This window comes from Maniola jurtina, chromosome 9 (genome assembly GCF_905333055.1).
Source record: "Maniola jurtina chromosome 9, ilManJurt1.1, whole genome shotgun sequence".
Taxonomy (NCBI): domain Eukaryota; kingdom Metazoa; phylum Arthropoda; class Insecta; order Lepidoptera; family Nymphalidae; genus Maniola; species Maniola jurtina.
Window position 1 is genome coordinate 5,177,971 of NC_060037.1, and position 14,579 is coordinate 5,192,549.

Here is a 14,579-nt window from a genome sequence, read left to right on the forward strand (position 1 = left end):
AATGGACGGATGACATCAAACGAGTCACAGCCCTTATGAAGACGCTGGATCCAGGCGGCATAAAACCGTGGCGTATGGAAGTTGGTTGATGGTGATGATGACGATAATGAGACATTCAAGAGTTCATAGCTGGAAAAACTGTTAGATGTTAATTCTCGAAATGATGATCCTAAGGTACTTGAATAGCGAGTCTGCACCGAAAAACGTAGTTTTCATCTTCTTTCATCAGATCATTGGTCTGAATATTTCAAGCAAAAAGAATTCGAACAAGCTCTGGACCAGCAATACAAATGTGGACCAATATTGGTTAACCGAAGATTAACCGATATTGCCGCCACTGGGATATTGCACTTAAGCCGCCAATGGGATAAGTAAGGCTGATGGCTTGAAGATGAAGACACGAGGACTATCCGGTGGCTTGAATTCGCAATTTGTTCATGGACTGCTTCCACATGCTAATGTAGAGATCCTTTCTTATGTTTCGAACATATCCATCGGCTTTGGAACAGTATGCAGATTGTAGAGTCAGAAAAAAAAAAGTATTATAGGTACTTATGTATGAATTCGTCAAGCGTTGTGATATTTATAATCACTTGCTCACAAAATTCACAGTTTTTGTACCAAAATGTGATGCAAAAATAGTACGTTGGTCTTGAGCCAAGATTTTTAAATGCGAGTGGTTGGGATATTATCACAAACAAGTAGGTAGCAACTAGCAAAACAAAGCTCTCTCAAAATCGTTAAAACATTGTGAAAATGGATTGCGTAAGCGTCTTATTGTGATCGATTCCTGCATACAAAAACATTTACAGCTTTTCTTTTACTCAACGCCCGATCGTCAGTCCGTTTGTTTGTTAGCAGGCTGTTTCTTATGAACTGTGATAGATTGAGAGTTGAAATTTTTGTAGAGTGTTCATATTTCTATTGCCGCTATAACAAAATGGCTGCCATACAAATTAAAGAAATCAAAAAGTATATAATCTTGCACGATGGTACAGAATACAGAACCCTTCGTCTAACTCGCACTTGACCGGTTTTTATGTAGGCGCAAGCCATGAGGCCGATCACCTGATTATCTTTGCGCCATCTTAAACATTTGCAGCGTCAGAAGAAATGCTGGTTATGAAGGAGTTTATTTAAATTAGTATATCTTGAATAGACATATTTCGAAGTTTTGTAAGAACATAGACGACCAGCTATTCTTTCAAGCTTTGGTTGGATGTCAACTCTTGCAGCTTGCTTTTCTGTTGGTATAAAATATGGCTTATGCATAAAGAGTGGTTTCCTCTGGACCAATATCCTTATATCCTTATTTAACCTGGTGAAAGACCACTAGTTTTCATTTTAATATATTGTCTTGTTTATGCTAATGACTAAGATTCTCAGCTAAGATTTCTCCTCGACGTCACTAGAAGGAACGCTATGAAGAAGAATTATTGTGGGAAACAAAGAAAAAGCGATATTTCGTAGGTAATGAGTAAACCTGGTTTATCTTATTTTCTGTGATTACATCACCTATTTCATAAAACATAATATGTAGGTATGTATCTTATCAAGTGGGCAATACCAATTTAATAATAAGATTAGATATGTGTTCAGCTCCAAGGTCTTGGGTTAATTAGAGGCATTAATTAGGTAGTTACGGTTTCAATGCATTCCTTGAAAGGAACTAACTATTCTAAGGATCTTTGGGAACCAATAATAATTGAGCTGCCAGCCAACCAGGGGTATAAAACTACGTACTTGCCTATGTATGGACCAGAGTCGGGGTCTCTAGGCAGGGGGTAGGTCCTAGACTAAACGAATGCCTTTTGGAAACAGAAATTTCTTCAGCCAATCATCATCATCAGCCTGTAGGCATCCACTGTTATGCCTTCCCTAAAGAGCGCCACTACACCAAGTCCTAAGCCTTCCTCATCCAACCACTTCCCGCCAGCCGCTGTATATCGCCAGTCCATCGTGCTGGAGGGCGTCCCACACTACGCTTGCTTATACGCGGTCTCCACTCAAGGACTTTCCAGCTCCAACGGCCATGCCTCTATGACAGGCATGGCCTGTCCACTGCCACTTCAGCTTGCTAATAGTTTGGGTTATGTCAGTGACCTTGGTTCTCCTGCGGATCTCCTCATAAAGAGAAAAGTAGTCCAACGCCTTTGATATGGATAGGACACCCTTCAATATAGGGCCATAACTACGTAGACCAGTTCAAGTTGCTCCTTCGTCCCACACTTACCGCACGATTACTCTGTCTAGACGGCTTCATCGTAGCTTTAATCTGTGACCGAGCATAGGTGTGGGAAAGAACATAATATTTTCTTCTGTGATGAATTTAGGTCCTGGCCTTTTTGCCTTGAGTTGGGGCTTAGTACTTAAAGTGGAATATCAAATTTTTCACAAGTCACAGAGTCATCAAGGTGATTCGATTGTAATTCAGTTCAGGAAGAAAACTGAGAAGCAAATTCAGGATGTAGCTCTAAACCGTTTTCCACAAAAACGTACATAAATCTATGTACTAGTAAGTAGCCTGTAGATGGATAAAATCATGATAGTCACTAAGTTTCTACCCACAAGTTTTACTATAATATAATACATACTAATCGGCGTACTAATACCTAAGGCATTAGCTCACCTAATCACCTAATCTGAATAACATAGAGGATTACCTAGGTAAAACCCATGTCTTACCTAGACATTTAGCTCGGAAATTTGGATGATAACGTTTTTTGGGAAAAATTACTACTTATAGTTCTAGTTCTAGTATAGCTAAGTTTACTTATTTTTACCTTAAAATACTGGATAAGTATAATATTTTTATCTATTTTCCGCTGGAAAAGTAGGTACATAGTACGCGACGGACCGTACAGCTGTTGTGACGTGGTGGTGACTTTACCGATTATTATTTACCGATATAATATTATACCTACCTATATATAACCAAAATACTTATAGGACTTAGGTACTATAGGTTTTTTGGGTATCATTTGGGTACCACACACCCGCACGTCACCCGCGTTATCCCGCACCGGGTGTACCATATCGATGGGATAGAGTATAGGACTATGTATATTTATGAATGGATAATATGGATCAAGAACTTTTTTACAGCTTTAGTAATTGAGTGTTATGGATTTTTTAGGTAACGTGTACCACTCTATAATAACTACATATCTCTTTTGTTTTCGCAACTAGACTATTCTACTCTGATTACTAAAAACCTATTAACAGAATAAATTGGTAGTATAGCTATATACTAGAATGTTTATGTAAAAACTCTTAAAAAACACTATTATATAATTCCTCGGTCGCGTGAAAACAATTGACTCGGTCGGTAGATACTTAGGTACTCCGTACCAATGGGTGACCTCTACTGAAACCAAAGCGTCCGCGTACGAAAAAACTAGTCTACACAAAAACTTGTTTGGATGTCTGTAATCCACATACGTACTAGGTACCTACTTTACAAAAGTCTACCTTTTATTAATGACATCATGGTCTAAAAATTTAATCTTAGCTATGGCACAGCTCGCCTGAGCATATATTTTGTTCTTCCTATCTGTTGGGTTCTATCTATTGGCTTAGTTATGTCAAGTAGGTAAAGCGCCACTATGACATTTAAGGTGCCCACGCACTCGAACGACGTCATTGCCGCGCGTTGCGGCTGGAGAGAATATCGTGCGGGGCGCTGACGCGACGCGCAGTTCAGCTGCAGTTCAGTTCGAGTGCGTGGGCACCTTTACTTTAATATTACCTAATGTAGCAGCGTACTTGAGGAGGAAAATCGTGTTCCTTGCTTCAACCAAAGTATGACCTTCTCCAAATAATTACCGTGTTCTAGAATCTAGATACAAGGTAAAATGAGCGTGGGAATGTAAAAAAGAAGTGGTCTAAAAGAACCTGTGCCAATTCTATAATAAACTTCCAAGATACCCACCAGCAATGTTTTTTTTTCCGCTTAATAGACATCGAGATATTTTATCCTCCTTTTCACCGTGTATTGGCTTAAGCTACCTATACTTATTCTGAAGTTTTTGAGGTCCTACCTAGAATATAATGGAATGGGATGGGATGGGATGGGATTGGATGCGATGGAATGCGATGTGATGCGGCGCGATGGAGCGCAATGCGATGCGATACGACGAGATGCGATGCGATAAAATGGAGATGCATTTTTCAATGGAAAATACGTCTTACGACTTATCGTATGATAACTTACCGATTCGTGTGTTCTGAATCGCCCGGCAGGTCCTCCATCTATCAATTTACATATTTCATTCTATACATTGTAAACTCTATAGTAGTAAATTCATGCAAATTAAACAAAAATAAAACCGCCCGTTGCTTTGCCACGAGGTTTTATAATTTCCAATAAGTACCTATAATAATATTTACAGAACAAATCTGCGGATCATCATTTTTAAATTGCATTGGAATTGTTCCAATACCATGTTATAGGTACATATCATTGTATCAGTTACATTTTATATTCCTACCTAGATTTTTTTTCTAATCAGGCCGAGTGCGAGCTTGGTGCACGCGCACTAACTGACTCATGCCATACCTCGGGCCAAATGATCCTTCAACTTTACGAGCACAATCAAGTGGCGTTATAAAGACGTTGGTACCTACCTAGGCAGTAGGGTAAATCTCCATTACCAAATACCTTCTAGCTGATTCGCCTGCTTCGCTCGGATGAAACTATACTTATAAAAAAAACTAGCCAAGTGCGAGTTAGACTCACGCACCGAGGGTTCCGTATTCGAGTATTTTTCGACATTTTGCACGATAAATCAAAACTATTATGCATAAAAATAAATAAAGATCTGTTTTAGAATGTACAGGTATAACCCTTTCATATTATGATACCCCACAAGATATAGTTATCGGAAATTGAAACACATTTTAATTTTTTTTTGTGATGTAACCACAAATTCACGGTTTTCGGGATTTTTTCCTATTTGTGCTATAAGACCTACCTACCTGCCAAATTTCATGATTCTAGGTCAACGAGAAGTAGGTAGCCACCTTATAGGTTTTCTTGATAGACACGACAGACGGACAGACAGACTCAAATAATGTTTTACTTAATAAAGGATGATTTCTTTTATGCTTTAGCAGGTATGTGCATTGAGTAGGTATAATATTTAATGTACATGCTTGCAGTATCTAAGTAAGTATTATAAATGAGACATGGTTCATTCATAGGTACCTAAGTAGTTGTTCTTCAAAGTTCCACTGACGCGAACGGAGCTGTTTTATCATTTTGTGGTTATTATGTACCGTCTAACTTACTAGTAGGTATTTCCTCAGCGTTTTGGAGCCTCAATAAATGACTCAGAATGCAAACATTGCTCATTACTAGTCATACTCATAACTTTGTGATGATTATTTGGGTAATTATCTCCTTATAGGTATTGACTTATTAGTAAGATATTAAATAGAACTCCGCTTTATAGAGCATAAGTAGGTACCTACATAATATTTTATTGCACCAATTATATTTTTGCCAAATAAACAGTTTTGGATGCCTATTTACTATGGACAGGTATAGGTTTTGTAGTTTGTTGTGGGCTCTTCTCAGACTTGGGCGCGTCCCAAGGACTTTGGAACCCTCGTAGCTTTTATTTTAATTTTTTATATTTATTAATTATTACCACTATATAATCTTACAATTCTAAAAATTCTGCCTGTCAAAAGGTGTACAATAGTATAAAAGATTTTGATTTGAGTTTGAGTTTACCCAAAACGTGGCTATAACAATCGGTTTAGTCATTGTGGCGTGAAAGAATAACAAACGTGCAAACATCTAAATTTTGATATCCATTATAATAGGTAGGTTACCTACCTAAAATTTATAACAGCTTATTTAAACATGGACTCATTAAAAAAAAAAAATTGAATGAGACTAGTCTTTTCGATTGGTAGGTAGAGTCAACATGATAAACACTTGTAGATTTGTATTTAGGTACCTACGACTCTTCATTCGACAGAAATACAAGATAGATAACAATAATTATAATGGCCTTCAAATTGTTCGACGCATGCCGATGAGATAAGAATCGTTCAATAGACGAAATAAAATAAAAGTGGACCCTGGACCAATCACGGCCAATCTGTACAAGTCGTCTTGACTCTTGTGGCCCCTTCGCTCAAATAAAACCTAATAAAATAATATTGCCCCCTGGTTTGTTAGTCGGGTTCCAAATGTTTTTTTGTGAGCTGCAGTGTATCAATTTCAATCTCAATTACTTATACTGATCATAAGACTCATGTCCATGTCATATCATCACACTAATATTATAAAGGCGAAAGTTTGTGTTTATGTGTGAGTATGTGTAATGTATGTTTGTTACTCCTTCACGCAAAAACTACTGGACGGATTTGATAATATCCTGGATTAGCACATAGGCTACTTTTTATCCCGGAAAATCAAAGAGTTCCCACGGGATTTCGAAAAACCTAAATCCACGCGGGCGAAGTCGCAGGCATCGGCTAGTAATATTATTACTAGCCGATGCCTCATCGCTGGTAGCGAGTGATCATATTCGTATTTTGTACTCCGATTAAATTATTATTATAAAGTAATTACTAAATCATGTCCGTGATTTCATCCGCGAAGTTTTAGTGCTTTAAAAATCCCGTGGAAACTCTTTGATTTTTCAGGTTGAGTAGATACCTACGTACCCTATATCCGTCTCCGAGCGCAAGCTAACTCTGTACCAAATAGACGATGCCCGCTATTTGAAAGGTCAGAATTTAAAGTTTTAAAAATCAGTGGGAACTCTTTGATTTTCCGGGACAAAAAGCCTATGCCCATCGCCATGGGATGCAAGCAATCTCTGTACCAAATGATCATGTTATCAACCAGACCCTTTTCGTCACTTTCACTATCCACTGTAAAGTGAAAGGAAGTTAGTAAATTAGATAACAGATCCACAATAGAACCTTCCCGAACAATAATCACGTAACTGTCAGTCGTAATCGTTATAGAAACTATGTAATTATGCCTTATATTATTAGGTAGGTACTTACATAGTGAAATATCGATTTCACTAACATGTTCATGATTTATAAGTTTATAACACGTTTAAACAATTGAAATCCTTTATGAATCGTTATAATAATTAGTAATTTGTCGGATATACTTAGTTTGAAAAATTTCAGTAATTTTATATTCTTTAGGAAGATTATTACCTAAGTATAAACAAATTAACGCCGATAAGAGATTGTTTGAAGAGATCAATATAATTATAATATTATTAATCACAGCTTACCTTTATACTAATAATATTATACACACGAAAGTTTGTAAGTATGTATGGATGGATGTTTGTTGTTGATGTTTGTTGGATGTCAGTGGGTTGATGGGTTCCTTACTTATTATATTTGAACAAATTATCATCTCTAAGTTTATCTCATACTCTCCTGCAAAAAAATATCCTTATCATAGAGTCGATTTTTCCTTCCCTATTGAGGTTCCGTATTTTAATAACATATTAATCAATTCGTCTCTGTACTTCTAAGCAATCGTTTTGAAGAAAATATTAATATTTTATAACATTTCAAACTTTTTCATGAAGATCAGAATGTGCGTCATCTTTTGATGTTAAACTATTAAATTTTAAAATTACGTTTACGTTTATGACCTGACGAAACGTATCTACCGTAGATGTATTTACAATAGTTACATACCTACTCGTACTTATACAGAAAGAAAAGGATTTCGTTTATATAGCTAACTAATCAACAAACAAAACTTACGTTTGAGCTAATTATTTAGGTACCTACATTATTGTACCTATTGTGCGTATCCAAGTATAATCCATGCATATAAAACTGGGTATAGTGAGAGTGGTATTTGTAACGATATCTTCGAACAAGACGTCATTTCTGCGGTTATGTTGTGGACGTCAAGCTGTCAGAAAGATGAGCATGCATAATGGAACATGAAAAGTTTATCACCGTGGTCAATCGTCGCCAGTCTGGCTCATGTTTTTAAAAATAGATTGCATTTGAGCAGTGATCACGTAGGTACGGTCAAAGGCCGTAAGTCGTTTAGCACCCTAATGATCATATTCGCGTGGCACGGTTATGCACATGCGTTAGGTGTGTGTGTGACGTGTTTATAGAAAAATGTCATAAGTGCGACAGGTTTTTGATGCAATAGTTTCACGAAGTTGCTACTCGACTTCTGAGACGACCGTACACCTGCAAGACGTTCAAGAAGCGCAAGAGTTGCATGAGCCGCCAGAGTAAAAAAGAATAGAAATTTTAAATCATCAAAATATGCATTGGTTCGAAATGCCTTTCTTGTTTCAGGAGCATGCTTTTGATTGCATACCTACGCAACATAATTTTCAGTAACTAGGTAGGTACCTACTGAAAAGCGGCGATAGCCTTATGATAGCCGGTTTTCGGATTATTTCCTTTACTTGTGCTATAAGACCTACCTGTCCAATTTCTTGATTCTAGGTCAACGGGAAGTACCCTATAGGTTTTTTAGACAGACACGACAGTCGGACAGACAGACAACAAAGTGATCCTTGGGTTCCATTTTTCCTTTTGAGATACGGAACCTACAAACTGCCATATCCTGCCAAGTTAACCCTTTACAGACTACATCATCACTTAAACCCGGCGAATCGCAGTCCCAAAGGCTATTATTTTGACCAAAAAAGTAAAAAAGACATTTTTTATGTAGGTATTTAGGTATAAAGAATTTTATCTAATTACGTTCGGTATTCGGCCATAGTTTACTTTATTAATAAGCGTGGAGATAACTTCCATCTGTGTAACCTTGATCTTGAGAGCAATATGTAGCTGTACATTAATTGTGTAAAATTTAGCAAACAGTATGGTCACAGAACTCATGTACACTAAGTTATAGAAATGGCAGTAAAGGAGGGTGAACTTGTGGCCGCGCCGCGCAGATGACACATCAATACGCAGTATGGTAAAAACAGACCGCCTGTTTGCGACTACAACGTGTTTTTTCAAAAACTTGATTTTTGAGAAAAAAAATTGCAATGCCTGTAAATAAGGATGATGTGTTCAGTGGGATTAACCGTCCAGTATAATAGATTAAGAAACAAGATAATAGGTTTGGACATTGCTAGTTACAAATTACATTTTTCCGAAATAGCACTTTATAGTCGTAAACAGGCGAGACGTATCAATTACATTTAAATTAAATTAAATTGAGTGAGGAACCAGCATCCCTGAGAGTTCTCCATAATGCTCGTAAAAAAGTGAGAAGCCTGTTAATCTGCATTTGGCTATCATGGTAGACAGCCCTTCTCATTCAGAGAAGAGAACCGGTTCCTCAGTAGTAGACCGGCAATGCCTTGAGATGATGATGATGATGAGGACATTTTATATTAAAAGTTCTTTGGATGGTCGAGATTATTAAATGCTAGAATTTTTTTTTTGGAATTCAATCCGCAACACACTGGTCCGGAATTAAAGACAGCAGATAGATACTATTTCTATTCTATTATCTCTGTGACCGAGATGTGAACTTTATACAATCGGTACCTACCACACGAAACGCACATGCTTCAATGATTCACCAAGTGGTAAATAACCTCATGATTTAAGAACCTAATAGGTAACCTATAATATCGAAGTACATAGTTAAAATTAGTTGGTAGTTCAGCTATTCGAGCTTGTGGCTTCGCGCTTTTAGAGGTCGGAAAGACAAGACTTTTTTTTATTCAGATACCTACAAGTTAGCCCTTGAATACAATCTCACCTGGTGGTAAGTGATGATGCGGGTTAGATGGAAGCGAGCTAACCTGGAAGAGTTATGGCAATTTTCATTAAACTCATACTCCTTTGGTTTCTACACGGTATTGTACCGGAACGCTGAATCGCTTGGCGGCACAATTTTGCTGGTAGGGTCGAAGCCCCCCACCAGACCCGACCAGAAATTTTGAAATAATAAAATTCCGAATCAAACCCGGGACCTGAAACTAATAAGACCACAGCACTTACCACTCCACCAGGGAGGTTGTCAAAATAACCTTAAAATAATCTAAACATAAGTACATACTTATAATTATTCGGTAGCTCCGTAGGTACGTTTTTAACCCCCGACCCAAAAAGAGTGGTGTTATAAGTTTGACGTGTGTATCTGTGTATCTGTGTCTCTGTGTATCTGTGTATCTGTGTATCTGTCTGTGGCATCGTAGCGCCTAAACGAATGAACCGATTTTAATTTAGTTTTTTTTTGTTTGAAAGGTGGCTTGATCGAGAGTGTTCTTAGCTATAATTCAAGAAAATCGGTTCAGCCGTTTGAAAGTTTTTCTAAAGCTCTTTTCTAGTTACTGTAACCTTCACTTGTCGGGGGTGTTATAAATTTTTAATTTACACTTGTGTTTCAAAATAAGATTTACCTCGAGCTTCTGCTTTCGCGCTTTTAGGGGTCGGAAAGATAAGACTGCGTGGAGGTCGCTTAGTTAATGAGGTATAGATACCTTATTAACTAAGCAGCTAAGAACGCTAAGTTCTTACTAGCGTTCTGGTTACCCTCTGTATAGGATGTCTTCTTGCTTACAACTTTAAAAACAGTAAAACACTGTTGTTCCAATGCCAAAGTGACTGTAGCTATAACTGAACTTTTAAAAGCTAGCTTTAACAGGGCTCTCTCCGTCAGTCGTTTCATATAAACGTAGTTCCAATTTCATTTGAATATTAAGCAACCAAAGTCCATGAAATTTTGCAGACATATTCTAGAAGCTAATATCTGCGTCTGTGGTGTTTTAGATTTTTCTAAAAATATGTAGTTTTAAAATTATAGGGGCTCAAAGATTTGTATGAAATTTTTTAAGACCGCGTAACTTTGAAACCGAATATTTTAACAGAAATCTGGAAAACCACAGACAGATATTAGTTTCTAGAATATGTCTGCAAAATTTCATGGACTTTGGTTGCTTAATATTCAAATGAAATTGGAACTACGATTGTATGAAACGAGTGACGGAGAGAACCCTCTTAAAAGTTTGCCTATTGCTAAGTAGAAGCTCTACTACTGGTATGGAATGTTTCCTAAAGTCGGCTATCTCAAACGATTGGCGCCAATGAGATCACTAGTCAATCGGCCGGAATTATACTTACCTAATTGATTGGCCGTTTCGCTTATCACTAAGGGGTTCTGACTTCTGTTATGACGAGCTATTTTTATTTTATTCAACAATCAGACGATTCAGTTTGTGCTTGAGATACTCAGAATAAAATTTAATGAAGCTAACTTGATTAAAGTCTGTACCTTACTAATAGATAATACACCAATATGAACCCATGTAGGTTTCTTATAAATCTCACAGATCAACAGCCTGCTGTAAATTGTAATTTTATTATTACAGACTTAAACATAAGGTAAGCCAAAATTACAGTTTTACTGTAATTAGGTACCTATGTATATGAAAGTAGGTACCTTCTGGTCAAGATTTACCTATCGTAATAGGTATTGTGTGCGCAATCAATGGTGTGCCTACCCTCTATTCCCTAACTCTCATAGTCTGATGGGACGGCAATCAGACATGACCGGAGATATTTAGGATTAATGATTTTACGTACCTAGTTTTGTAAAACCGCCTAGTTTAGAATTTCGGGCTGCCACTTAGAACTAGACAGACACGACAGAAAACCCCATTCTGGACTATACATTCATCGAAACGGAATATCTATTAGCAGGTAGGTAGCTATTTACATATATTTATATCTATTTATGACGGTAACATGTTATAATCGCACGGGTCGACCACCGTGAGAAAGCAACCTCAATGCTAATTAAGTACCCACATTCATTGTAACACGAACATGTTTTCCAACATAACAATTGAAAATTTTCACATACGAATAGATAGGTACCTAGATTATGTTTGGACATTGTTTGGAGTGATTAAAATCATTTTGATTTTTATAATAACTTGGTTAAAAGGGTTCTTGTGCAGACTCATGATACCTAGTTTTTTCATTCCATCCATCAGCCTGTATGTGCCCACTACTGGTCATAGGCCGTTCCAAGAGCGCACTACCAAACACGGTCCTGATACCTAGTTACTTTTATGGAAACCATTCAAAGTGCCAGTTTCCTTTGAGATAGGTTACTACAGGATCTACCGATAGTAGAATCTATCTCAGCTGGACATACTACTGTCTCTTGTGGGGATTTCCTCCTCGATTGACACCTCGCTTATCAAAATCGCCTCAGTAGTTTAGGCGGTACGGTGGAACGAAAATGCGTATAAACCTGCTAAATTCATAACGCTTCCATTTGGCTTTGCCGTATGTAGGTACCTAGCCGGGAAAAAATAATGAGTGACTTTTATAATACTAGTTTTTAATTTAAAAGAAACGCAGCATCAAATTTTGAATGTATCTACATATTAAAAATTATTTTTAATAATCTTTTTATAATAATAGATTCACCGTTTTCAAAAACAACACAAAGTCTACTTGCCTTCTTACCTACCTAAAAAATGTAAAAAAACAGTTACCTATTTATATACTAATTTATACTTTACTATCTACCTATAACCTCTTTGCCAATAATTTCCAACAATAAAAACTTGATGACCTTCTATTTCCACGACGCGACGTAGGTATGTGATCAACTGATCAGCAAATCAAAGCTTAATTGAAAAATATGACCTTTATTCGTCGGGTCGTAAGGATCATATTAGAGCTCGTTTATATTTAAACTGGCTGACAAGTGGGCGAGGCGAATTATCTTGTTAACTCTAAATATCATCCGGTGCAAGTTCGGTGTGGCCGCACTCGGGGACCCAGAGCAACAGTCACAAAACAAAGAAACTCCAGAAATTGATAATTTCAGTGTCAGTTCCCGGAGGACTAAAGGCCGACTCATACAGTTGGAGCGGAGTGGAGTCGAGTCTTCTGAGTTCCAAAAAGCAGGAAGTTCTCAATTCGGCGTCCACTATGATGGGCTAGACCGCCACATAAAACACAGTTTGTGAGTTACTTCTCCATCGCAGCACATCTATACTCATGTCGCACCACTCCGTATAAAGTAGGTACAAAATAAAGACGGGCAGAAAGTAGCAGCTCGTACGTGCTACGGGAAACCGTAGAAGTCCCCGGGTAGAATTCCCTTCGTAGAAGACGAAAGGTGGGCTTCCCTCCATAAAGTCCAATCTATTTCGCAGAAGACAGAAGTCCGATTAATTTATAACTACCTAAACTCGGCTTTTATGCAATTTAACATGCGGTTGAAATTATTGTTTACCTGGGTACCAAAAAAACACGAAGGACCCGCGCCACCGTTTTCATGCCAGAGTAACTTAAAGAAAGGTTAGTTTGGAGTCATTAAAAAAAATAACCGACTTCAATAACTACAAACACTAAAAAGTAAAAAATAATTTAATTTATTACTGAATATAATATTATGTATACAAGAGTTACAACGTCCATCTTGACAGCTTGACATTTGTCAATTGACATAATATTATGAACCTAACGGTTATCTAACCTTCTTTTCTACAAGAAAACTAGAAAAGAGCTGATAACTCTTAAACGGCTGAACCAATTTTTTTGGATTATAGCTAAGAACACTCTCGATCAAGCCACCTTTCAAACAAAAAAAACTAAATTAAAATCGGTTCATTCGTTTAGGCGCTACGATGCCACAGACAGATACACAGATACACAGATACACAGATACACAGACACACAGATACACAGATACACACGTCAAACTTATAACTCCCCTCTTTTTGGGTCGGGGGTTAAAAATAATGACCTATTATCACCGGACGGATGGCTACGTAAGCTTATTTATCAAACCGTCCGCTCTGGTAAAAGATTGAGCGAAGCAGGGTTTTTACTCCGTAAACAACATTCAAAATGGAGTCGGACATGCGATAAGGCAATCCATAAGGGTTCTCCTTTTTCCAAAAAAAAAAAAAAAACTCTTTGGCTACAAGCTAGCCGCTAGTTGTCCAATACTTCGGAGTCGGTCCCTAGAAAGCTAGAATCCATTTCAGGCATCGGTCTTTTATATTGTATCCTTCTAAAAATATACTATAGTGTTTATTATCTAATTAAATGTTTATTCCTTTGTTTATTCTGATGATTCTGCCCGTATCAGACCTTTGACGAAAAGTTTGGATAGACTAAAAAAGTAAAAAAAAACCGGCCAAGTGCGAGTCAGACTCGCGCACTGAGGGTTCCATACTCGGGTATTTTTCCGACATTTTGCACGATAAATTAAAAACTATTATGAAAAAAACCGTTTTAGAATGTAGGTACAGCTAAAGCCCTTTCATATGATACCCCACTTGGTATAAGTAATTATGTTACTAAGAAATTTTTTTTTTGTGTGATGTAACCAAAAATTCACAGTTATTGGATTTTTTCCTTTACTTGTGCTAACCCTTATGGGTTTTCTTGACAGACACAACCGACGCGTCGGACAGACGGACAGACAGACAGACAACAAAGTGATCCTATAAGGGTTCCGTTTTTCCTTTTGAGGTACGGAACCCTAAAAAACGATTAGGTTTTAGAAATAGGCAAGTGATCTTTGCTCTACCTACTTTAAAGAGTTGACCTAACAATAA